Genomic DNA, 11,098 nt, shown 5'->3' with positions numbered 1-11,098 from the left:
GCGTTTGTTTGGCCGAGACCTCCTGAGATCTCTATGATAAAGCTGCTGACTGACACATCGGCCGGGGACTTATGTATGGGGAACAATGCAATCAACAGACATATGCAATCAACATCCGCCCGACCATCAGTTGGCAGAATCCTTCGATATCAGCAGGTTTGGCCTCATTAGTCTAACGTGTATGTGAGTTTTATGTCTTCTTACGAAAAAAAATAAATTTTCAAGTATACAACCTTTTGATGACACATGCCGTCATTACTTATTAAAGGCCGGGGTTCCCATTCTCCCGTCACTGTCAGTCCCATAAATCATAGACTGAGAAATCATTGCAACCCTGGATCTAATACAGGCCATATAGGCAGAAGCTTATGGGGTAAAAATAATTACAAATAAAAAACAAAGTTAAACAAATTAATAAAAATGATGTCACAACATATTTGTTTATAAAAATACAGTATGTGTCTTTCAGTATTAAAAAAACACCCTCAAAACTACTTGCAGCCTCAAAAACAAAAAAAAATGATATCTGATGTACTGAAAGGGGGACAACAATTGAAAATGAAAGGCGGTTAATGTCTGCATTTTGCGGAAAAAAAATTCAGAAATTATTACAAAATTTGCTACATTTTTGCTAAATTTGTGAAATTGGGTGCAAAAAACAATGAGGGTTTACAACTGTTCCAAAAAATTTGTGACAAAACCTAACTGTCTCCATTACCTGTAAACCTAAGCGACTGGGCCCATAATTTACATATGGGATATCTTTAGCATATGGGACCTTTAATTTTTAAAAGCTTCAAAAAATTTGCTAAAAAATGCTCAAAGTGCCGGAAAAAAAAATAAAAGTAGGATTATTCACGTGTCCTGTCCCCAGCTGCTTCTTGTATGATCATTCATGGGTCACCTGTCAGTATCTGTGATATCCAGCAGTAGAGGTGATGTATTAGTTACTTTTGCAGCCAGTGATTGGCTGCAGCGGTCACATATCAGTCCAGTTGGAACAGAAAGTATCGAGACCGCGAATGGCAAGGGATCAGTAACTATTGCTTCTTATATTTACAGAGAAGAGGGATTTAAAAAAAAAAAAAAATTAATGGACCAAACAACCTGTTAACACTTGACAGGTTCCGTTTAACCTTCCATCACTAAAATACAGTATATTTGGAACAGAAATTTCTCGCCAATCTGGCCCCACGTCAGTCAGCGGCTTAAACTGCACAAAAATAGAAGACGTTCTAAAGCATTGCCTCTGAAGGTCGCTGACAAAGTTTATGGGAAATGTAGCAGGCTGCCGGGCAATGCATCATTAATTGGTTAATTACACGTAAATTAGAAAGGACCTAACACTGGCGAGTCATCGGAGATCTGTACCGGAGAACATTGATATATAGAACAACATTTGTCTCTAAGGCAATAAACTTGGAACCAAATCTTGCAAGTCAATTCTCCGACAGACGAGTCTCCGCTAACAAAAAATAAATTGTTGCAACGTTTTGATGAAATTTATATATCCAGGCTAGGTGATTAGACGCTAAAAGGACTTATTGACCGCGAATCTGTGAAGAACGTTAATGATTGATGGAATAAACCAGCTAAGGAAATTCCAACGAAACATAAGACTAAAGGTAAAAAGTTACCAACAACTAAAATTTTATTTGTTTCCAACTTAGTGGACAATTGTAGAAAATTTTCAGTGATTGCGATCTCTACGTACCATAACGCTCCTCTGCCGATGCTCTCACAACCAATGTATCAAAAACATTCCAAATGATTATTCAACAGGGGCCGCCTCCAGATGGAACGTCCTGTGCCGTAAGAGCCTTTGATCACTGATGATCTGTCAAGGGTGATCTCCTTGACTCCCGATTGTAGCCCACATAAAATTTGCAGGTTTCCTGTTGGTCTAAATGGACCAGAAGTTTGCAGAGGGACTCCTAAGATGTTTTTTGGGGGCCATTTCTCCCTGAGTGGTCTTCTGACCGTGCAAGGAATGGGCAATAGTAACAGAAATGCAGAATTGGCTGCACCCAAATAGAGCTTGGTGCTAAGTAGAAACAAGGGGCACTGATATGCTGCACCATCATCTTGCCGGGAAGGACAATTAAGGAAATTTTGGTGATAGATGATCCACATGAGTTTCTAGACCTAAATACTGTGGTTCTGTTGGGGACATGGTCATCTACTGTCAAAAAATGAGAACTTCTCACAATTTGTTTCACCAGCCACAATTTTTCTGGATTCTTTTGAGAGCCCCGAAAGGGAAAAAAATTGTACAAATTATACTCACCTGTCCAGTCGCTGCAGCACCCTGCCTGGTCCTTCACTTGTTCCCTCAGGTCTTCAAATCTTCCAGTGCCAACAAGTCCTAAAGCCTATGACATACATTGATCTATGTGGTTACGTCAATGAAGGCAGTGACCTGCATCATGCCCTGCATAACTGTATGAGGACTAGTCCACGTAGGAAGATCTGAAGACCATAAGACGTAAGACGTAGGGGACTGCGACCCCAAAATAGGTGAGGGAGCAGCGTAGGAAAGCTAAGTATAATCTTTTAGTGTTTTTTAACCTCTTCTATCCTCTCTGTTTTCTACGCTATGAAGTTTGGAAAGACCTTGGAGAACAATTAACATCTTTTCAGGCCTTTTTTGGATTTGCATCTAATATAATCTGTTGGCCGAATCGAGCAAATCTGCTTGAAATTAATTTTGGGAGATTTTCTCATCTGTAATTGTAAACTTACATCCCGGCTCATTGTTAATCGGGTGACTCTTTCCTTTTTTTGTATCCTGCATGTTGTATATGTGAATCATAATTTGTTTGATCATTAAACTTGTCAATCCGTTCCTGCTTTCAGCTGCAATAAAATGCACCGGCTGCAAAACTCATTACGGACACAGTCGCACCTTGAATACAGGAGCCGATATATCATGCTGTAATTATTGAGTATGGCGCACACACCAGAAACAAACTTAATTAACCAATAAATATGATTTGTTTCAGTAGTTGCCCAATAACTTGGCTTCATTACATTCTCATTTCCATGAGACATACCGTATGATCAGTCAAGCTAAACTCTCCATCGGTCAGCCAGCACGGATGGCTTCATCTCGGAGCGGGAACTGACAGCGCAGTGCGGACATGACACTCACAAAATGGAATGAGGCGGTTTCCTATATAGCTCCAAGTTTCAAAATTATTTAGATATAATCAGAGGCATTAACGCTTTCTGTCTTTTGTACACCATAATGGGGTCTGTCACAAATAACAGTTGAGGAGGGGTCACGCTGATCCCACCACTGTTAGCACTTCATCACAGATGATTTTGGATAGATCACTGAGATCCCACCGCTGTCACCAGTTGTCAAGTAAATACAACTCTGCTTCCTCCAATTGACAGGGCAATGGTGCAATTGGCTGATGAGTAATTTTCGAGACAACTTCCACTACTAGGAAGGTTATTGGGGAACTCACAGTGAGCGTATGTTAGAAACACCTCCAATTCCAACACATGCGCAAACAGATGTAAAGATTACTGTCTTTTTTTCCCAGCAGATATCCTGTTTTAATCACCTGTTCACTGCAGGAGGTCTTGGCTTCAAAGGAGGGCGAAGTATCATCTCTCTCTCTATTTCCCCTGCTTAAATTAATTCCAGTTATAATTAGTTTTCTTTCTTCCCCATATTTGAGGGGGACATGTTTTTTCCTCCCCGGAGAAGTCTTATGCATTTCAATTTTCCTCTATCAAAAGGTTATTCATACTGGACAGGGGGCGCCTGCATTGTCTGGTTTAGTTATCCAATCTCCTAATACTCTATTACGGCATTTGTAGTTTATAAAGGTCATCACCATGAACTAGCCGTAAAAAGAGTCTCCCGCTCTGAAGGACCCATGTAATTTTTAATTTTTCCTCTGGTGGCACTGCAGAAAAATGGACCCCATGCTGCCAGGGTCCCTGACCTATCACAGTCTTATGTTAGGATCAGCCTACAATCAGTTTATTTTCAGGAGGCATAAAGGGATCATCAAACCACTAACATACGCCATACAGATTCCCAGACTTTATTTCGGGTGTGTATTGTATAATGTTTAGTAGCAGGAGAAGGAACTGTCCCCACTCATTGTAAAAAGACAAAGATCCACCCCCTTCCTGTTGATAGACAAAGATCTGCCCCACTTCCTGCAAAAGAAGCAAGGACCCTCCCTATGTTCCTGTAGAGAGACAAAGACCCACCCCAACTCTTGTAGAGAGACAAAGACTCACCCTCAAGTCCTGCAGAATGACAGACTTGCCCCCACTTCCTGTAGAAAGACAAAGACTTGCCCTCACTTCCTGTATAGAAGTAAATACCCACCCTGTTTCCCGTAGAAGGACAAAAACTATCCTCCACTTCCTGTAGAGACACAAAGACTCTCCTCCACTTCCTGAAGAGAAACATAGACTCTCCTCCACTTCCTGACGAGAGAGAAAGACTTTCCTCCACTTCCTGGACAAAGAGACAAAGGCCCACCCTCACTTCCTGTAAAGAAATAAAGATCCCCCACCTCCTGTAGAGAAACAAAGACCCTCTTACTGCAGACTGAACTTCTTGTAGAAAGACCCTCCCTCCTTCTACCTCCACTGCTAACTTCTGCCAGTTAACCCCTTGTATGCTTCAGTAACACTTAACTTGGTATAAAAGACCCACCCCTGTAGAGAGACAAAGACCAACCCCCATTTGCTATAGAGATAAAGACCTGTTCCCAGTAAGGCTACTTTCACACTACCGTCGTACGACGCACGTCGCAATGCATCGTTTTGCAGAAAAAACGCATCCTGCAAAGTTGTTTGCAGGATGCGTTTTTTCTCCATAGACTTGTATTAGCGACGCATTGCCACACGTCGCAACCGTCGTGCGACGGTTGCGTCGTGTTGTGGCGGACCGTCGTCACCAAAAAACGTTGCTTGTAACGTTTTTTGGTGCGTTGTGTCCGCCATTTCCGACCGCGTATGCGCGGCCGGAACTCCGCCCCCTCCTCCCCACAACTGACAATGGGGCAGCGGATGCGTTGTAATAATGCATCCGCTGCCCACGTTGTGCTGCGTTGTCACAGGATGCGTCGGTACGTCGGCCCGACACACTGCGACGGGCCAACGCCGACGCTAGTGTGAAAGTAGCCTAAGGCTACTTTCACACTAGCGTTGTTTGCTGTACGTCGCAATGCGTAGTTTTGGAGAGAAAACGCATCCTGCAAATGTGCTCGCAGGATGCGTTTTTTCTCCATAGACTTGCATTAGCGACGCATTGCGACATATTGCCACATGTCGCATCCGTCGTGCGACGGATGCGTCATGTTTTGGCGCACCGTCGGCACAAAAAAAGTTACATGTATCTTTTTTGTGCGTCAAGTCCGCCATTTCCGACCTCCTCCCCAGACCTTACAATGGGGCAGCGGATGGATTGTAAAACTGCATCCGCTGCCCCCGTTGTTCTTTTTGTTTGCAGTTTGCGTCGGTACGTCGGGCCGACGCATGGCGACGGCCCCGTACCGACGCTAGTGTGAAAGTAGCCTTAATTGAACACGCGAACAATGAAAGATAACCTCCTCCAACCTCCCCCAAAACCTGTGGATAATGGCCTGAAGGACAGCTGTGAGTATGAAAAGGGACATATCTCCAGAGAGACTCTAGAGGACATGGCGAGATGCAGGGAGAGGGAGAGGAACGAAGGAGCTTACCATGCTGAGAATTTGTAGCTGGAAATTTGGCCCAAAGTTCCTCTTGAGGGTGCCGTTTCCACTGGTCATCACAGGAAGATAGACAAAAAATGGGGAAAGATTTCGGCACAACCATCCAGGGTGGATGGTTGTGCCGGAATCTTTCCCCTTTTTTCATCTACTCTAGAAGACAGCAGCCAAAGCACCATGGCTCCAACCGGAAGAATATGGATTTGATCCACTGTCAGTCACTGAACCCATGGAGATGTTTGGAGAACCCAGGTTGGAACAATCAGGTCACCTGCCCACGTACCTCAAATGACTCAGCTTACTATGCTAGCTGCTACCTCTTCTCTGTGGGTGCCCACCAAAAGCGGGGTGCCACGAGTTGGGGTAGTTTTTCCCTGTAACCCTGAAGTCGTAGATGTTCTAATTCCCGGTGAGTCAGCGGAAGGGTGAGACTCTGTAATTTGCACCAAAAAATCAAGAAGAACAGCATCCAATCTGGGTGAAAAAATGAAAATACCGCTTTATTTTGCCATAATATGACGTTTCGACCAATTGAAGGTCTTTTTCAAACCTACAATTGGTCAAAATTGCTATTAAATTTTGTGATCTGTCATTTGCACCATCTTGGGTATTTTCTGGGACTGTTCTATATGTTATTGTCTGTTGGTGGTTCAATAAATTATTGCCACACTGTGTTACCCTCACCAGGTTTTGTCTGAGTAGTGTTCTGCCCACGGGGAAGGAGAGCGGGCGTTCAGTGGGATGAGCCTTGGTCCATGTGATCTTTCTAAACACAGCCGGGCCAGTGGACGAGAGCACCCACTGACCCTCGTGTCTCCACACCCACTCCCACTTTCTGTAGATTTTCCTGTGGCACAACGTCATTGTACACAAGACGATTTTCAGATTGTCTTAATATCACATTATCTTAAAAAATAGATTCAGGGGTCTAAAAGTTCAGGGACCCTTTAATGTTTGAAAAAGAATGCCTGCTGTTTTTTGCCTCCTAAAATAGCGCCACTCTAGTCTTGAGGCTGTGGGTAGTATTGCAGCTCAGTACCATTATTGTTTGACGCCATAGACCTCTGTGGCTGCATTATTACGGTTCCATATAACTTGGTGGTTACACATCATACAAAGTTTGGGTCCCGTGTCTTGCGTCTTGATCATGTCACCTGATGTCTCCCCTGGAGCACAGCTCCCACCGGCATTTGTGTGGTTGTGTTCTAACTAATGAATATTCATTATCCAGCAGATGGTTTGTTTCATGCAGACATAAAAAAGAGGTGGAAACAGAAAAGAAATCTTCCCAGCTGCCGAATACATGAAATGTGCTTGTTTCTATGGATCTGCTCTGACATCTGGTGAATGTTCATTGCAGGTAGGTAATAGGTCTCCTGTAAAGTGAACCCGTTACCGCTGGGGCCATCGGTATAGTATCACACACTGGTGCCGCAAACACCGATATTATGGAAGTGTGAGCGCCGCAAAAGCTGTAAGGCAAAGTCGCAGCCCTAATAGCAGAGATCAGAGAAACCGCCGATCTCTGCCAGTTAACACCTCGCGTGCTGCAATAACACTGACCTCGGCATATAAAGGGTATTCATGCATAAGCACTAAAGACTGCCTATACATTATTAGTGCACTGGCTAATTTACTGGCATTAAACGATCTACAATCCCACTATATCGCCGTGATAGCTTTGTGCGGCTATGCTGTGACCATAACGTGCTGTTCTCATAGTATGGGAGTAGAAAGACACATTGACACCATGTAGCCAAGAACCAGGCAGCAAAAGCTGCACTCGATTCTCAAAGAAGCCTCCAATGAAAATATATATTTTTCATTAAATGTGTATATATGTGTATGGTGTGTAGTGGGAACGTATTAATACACTCAACTACCACCACTGCCTCTGGGATTCTGCGCCGTTCTGCTCCTCTTCTCAGAGACGTCACCACCATTCAGGCAGTTGTGGAAGATGAGGATATTAATGCACTCGCACAACACACACACAGATACATTTTTAATGAAAACAATATATCCTTGGGAGGCTTCAATAAGTGAATGACTTGAGCACAAGCTGCTAATTGTGGGGGTATAATACAATATATGTACTTGAGACTGAGTGTTCACAGCTGCAGCCTCAGTGACCGAGGTACAAAGGTATAAATCTGATTGTTTTAGGAGCATTGGATGTGGATTATGTAGACCATTGAATATAGATGACATTAAAACAACAGACAGAGGAAGGCTTTAAAACATAACAATGTTTCATTTACTTTTCTGCATAGATACAAAATCATAGTGGGTACACAACCAAAGAGGCACAAAACATAATGGTTACACATCCACAGAGGCACAAAACATAATGGTTACACATCCAAAGAGGCAAATAACATAATGGTTACACATCCACAGAGGCACAAAACATAATGGTTACACATCCACAGAGGCACAAAACATAATGGTTACACATCCAAAGAGGCACATAACATAATGGTTACACATGCAAAGAGGCACAAAACATAATGGTTACACATCCAAAGAGGCACATAACATAATGGTTACACATCCACAGAGGCACAAAACATAATGGTTACACATCCAAAGAGGCACATAACATAATGGTTACACATGCAAAGAGGCACAAAACATAATGGTTACACATCCACAGAGGCACAAAACATAATGGTTACACATCCAAAGAGGCACATAACATAATGGTTACACATGCAAAGAGGCACAAAACATAATGGTTACACATCCACAGAGGCACAAAACATAATGGTTACACATCCACAGAGGCACAAAACATAATGGTTACACATCCAAAGAGGCACATAACATAATGGTTACACATGCAAAGAGGCACAAAACATAATGGTTACACATCCAAAGAGGCACATAACATAATGGTTACACATCCACAGAGGCACAAAACATAATGGTTACACATCCAAAGAGGCACATAACATAATGGTTACACATGCAAAGAGGCACAAAACATAATGGTTACACATCCAAAGAGGCACATAACATAATGGTTACACATCCACAGAGGCACAAAACATAATGATTACACATCCAAAGAGGCACATAACATAATGGTTACACATCCACAGAGGCACAAAACATAATGGTTACACATCCAAAGAGGCACATAACATAATGGTTACACATGCAAAGAGGCACAAAACATAATGGTTACACATGCAAAGAGGCACATAACATAATGGTTACACATCCACAGAGGCACAAAACATAATGGTTACACATCCAAAGAGGCACATAACATAATGGTTACACAACCAAAGAGGCACAAAACATTATGGTTACACATCCACAGAGGCACAAAACATAATGGTTACACATCCAAAGAGGCACATAACATAATGGTTACACATCCACAGAGGCACAAAACATAATGGTTACACATCCAAAGAGGCACATAACATAATGGTTACACATCCAAAGAGGCACATAACATAATGGTTACACATCCAAAGAGGCACATAACATAATGGTTACACAACCAAAGAGGCACAAAACATTATGGTTACACATCCACAGAGGCACAAAACATAATGGTTACACATCCAAAGAGGCACATAACATAATGGTTACACATCCACAGAGGCAAAAAACATAATGGTTACACATGCAAAGAGGCACATAACATAATGGTTACACATCCACAGAGGCACAAAACATAATGGTTACACATCCAAAGAGGCACATAACATAATGGTTACACAACCAAAGAGGCACAAAACATTATGGTTACACATCCACAGAGGCACAAAACATAATGGTTACACATCCAAAGAGGCACATAACATAATGGTTACACATCCACAGAGACACAAAACATAATGGTTACACATCCAAAGAGGCACATAACATAATGGTTACACATCCAAAGAGGCACATAACATAATGGTTACACATCCAAAGAGGCACATAACATAATGGTTACACAACCAAAGAGGCACAAAACATTATGGTTACACATCCACAGAGGCACAAAACATAATGGTTACACATCCAAAGAGGCACATAACATAATGGTTACACATCCACAGAGGCACATAACATAATGGTTACATATCCAAAGAGGCACATAACATAATGGTTACACATCCAAAGAGGCACATAACATAATGGTTACACATGCAAAGAGGCACATAACATAATGGTTACACATCCAAAGAGGCACAGAGATTGGGATAAATATATGTTTTTATAACCCAGCCATGACTTGTAATTCTCCACAAGTGTGTGGTGTTGTTTGGAGATCTCCTTGGTCTTCATGGTGTTGTTTGGAGATCTCCTTGGTCTTCATGGTGCTGTTTGGAGATCTCCTTGGTCTTCATGTTGTTGTGTGGAGATCTCCTTGGTCTTCATTGTGTTGTTTGGAGATCTCCTTGGTCTTCATGGTGCTGTTTGGAGATCTCCTTGGTCTTCATGGTGTTGTGTGGAGATCTCCTTGGTCTTCATGGTGGTGATTGGAGATCTTCTTGGTCTTCATGGTGGTATTTGGAGATCTCCTTGGTCTTCATGGTGGTGTTTGGAGATCTCCTTGGTCTTCATGGTGGTATTTGGAGATCTCCTAGGTCTTCAAGGTGGTGTTTGGAGATCCCCTTGGTCTTCATGGTGTTGTTTGGAGATCTTCTGGGTCTACATGGTGGTGTTTGGAAATCTCCTGGATCTTCATGTTGTTGGGTGGAGATCTCCTTGGTCTTCATGGTGGTGTTTGGAGATCTCTTTAGCCTTCATGGTGGTGTTTGGAGATCTCCTTGGTTTTCATGGTGCTGTTTGGAGATCTCCTTGTTATGCTTTACCATCACATACACATGTAAAGGGAAATACTATTAGCAACATGATAAACACTTTTATTGGCGTCTATTAACAGTGGAGAAGGGTGGTGGGTTCCAGTCCCCACACGAGCGTCCTAATCGCAGCCAATGAAACCATGGATGAGTTAAATACCCGGTTAATAGTTGAGTCACAGCTGATTAGCTTCTCACTTCTCCATCGTGTGGAAATGGCAGTCAGCGCCATAACCCGGGGACTTTTCATGAAGCTTTTTATTTTTTATCTCGGTAATAAAAACATGTATTCCTCCGAATTCTCGGAAATATTTATTATGTCATATAGGAGTTCAATACAGAAGTGCCAAAAAAATAACCTGAAAATTGGATGCTGATAACAGGATGATGTAGGAGGTCTAATAATGATGTCGCTCTATGGCTCATTATCTTCTCACAATGCTGGTGAGATAATGCGGTCTCATCTGCGGCGGAGGCCGACATTACCGTTCTAGGAAGGATCTCATTAGAACTTGGAAGCACTAATGGGAATAGCACCGGATTATGAAATTACTTCTGCAT

At 42.5% G+C, this 11,098-nt stretch overlaps 1 long non-coding RNA gene across 1 annotated transcript in view; it reads left to right on the top strand.

The window, feature by feature from the left end:
• Positions 1-6,959: 6,959 nt before the first annotated feature.
• Positions 6,960-11,098, top strand: part of LOC138647593 (uncharacterized) — a 113,164-nt gene continuing 109,025 nt past the window's right edge. Inside the window, exon 1 of the long non-coding RNA XR_011315005.1 lies at positions 6,960-7,086. This is a non-coding gene — a long non-coding RNA (uncharacterized lncRNA). The remainder of the gene's footprint in view (positions 7,087-11,098) is intronic.

This window comes from Ranitomeya imitator, chromosome 8 (genome assembly GCF_032444005.1).
Source record: "Ranitomeya imitator isolate aRanImi1 chromosome 8, aRanImi1.pri, whole genome shotgun sequence".
NCBI classification, from domain to species: domain Eukaryota; kingdom Metazoa; phylum Chordata; class Amphibia; order Anura; family Dendrobatidae; genus Ranitomeya; species Ranitomeya imitator.
Note: the sequence above shows the minus strand (reverse complement) of the source record. Positions and strands in the feature narration are given on the sequence as shown.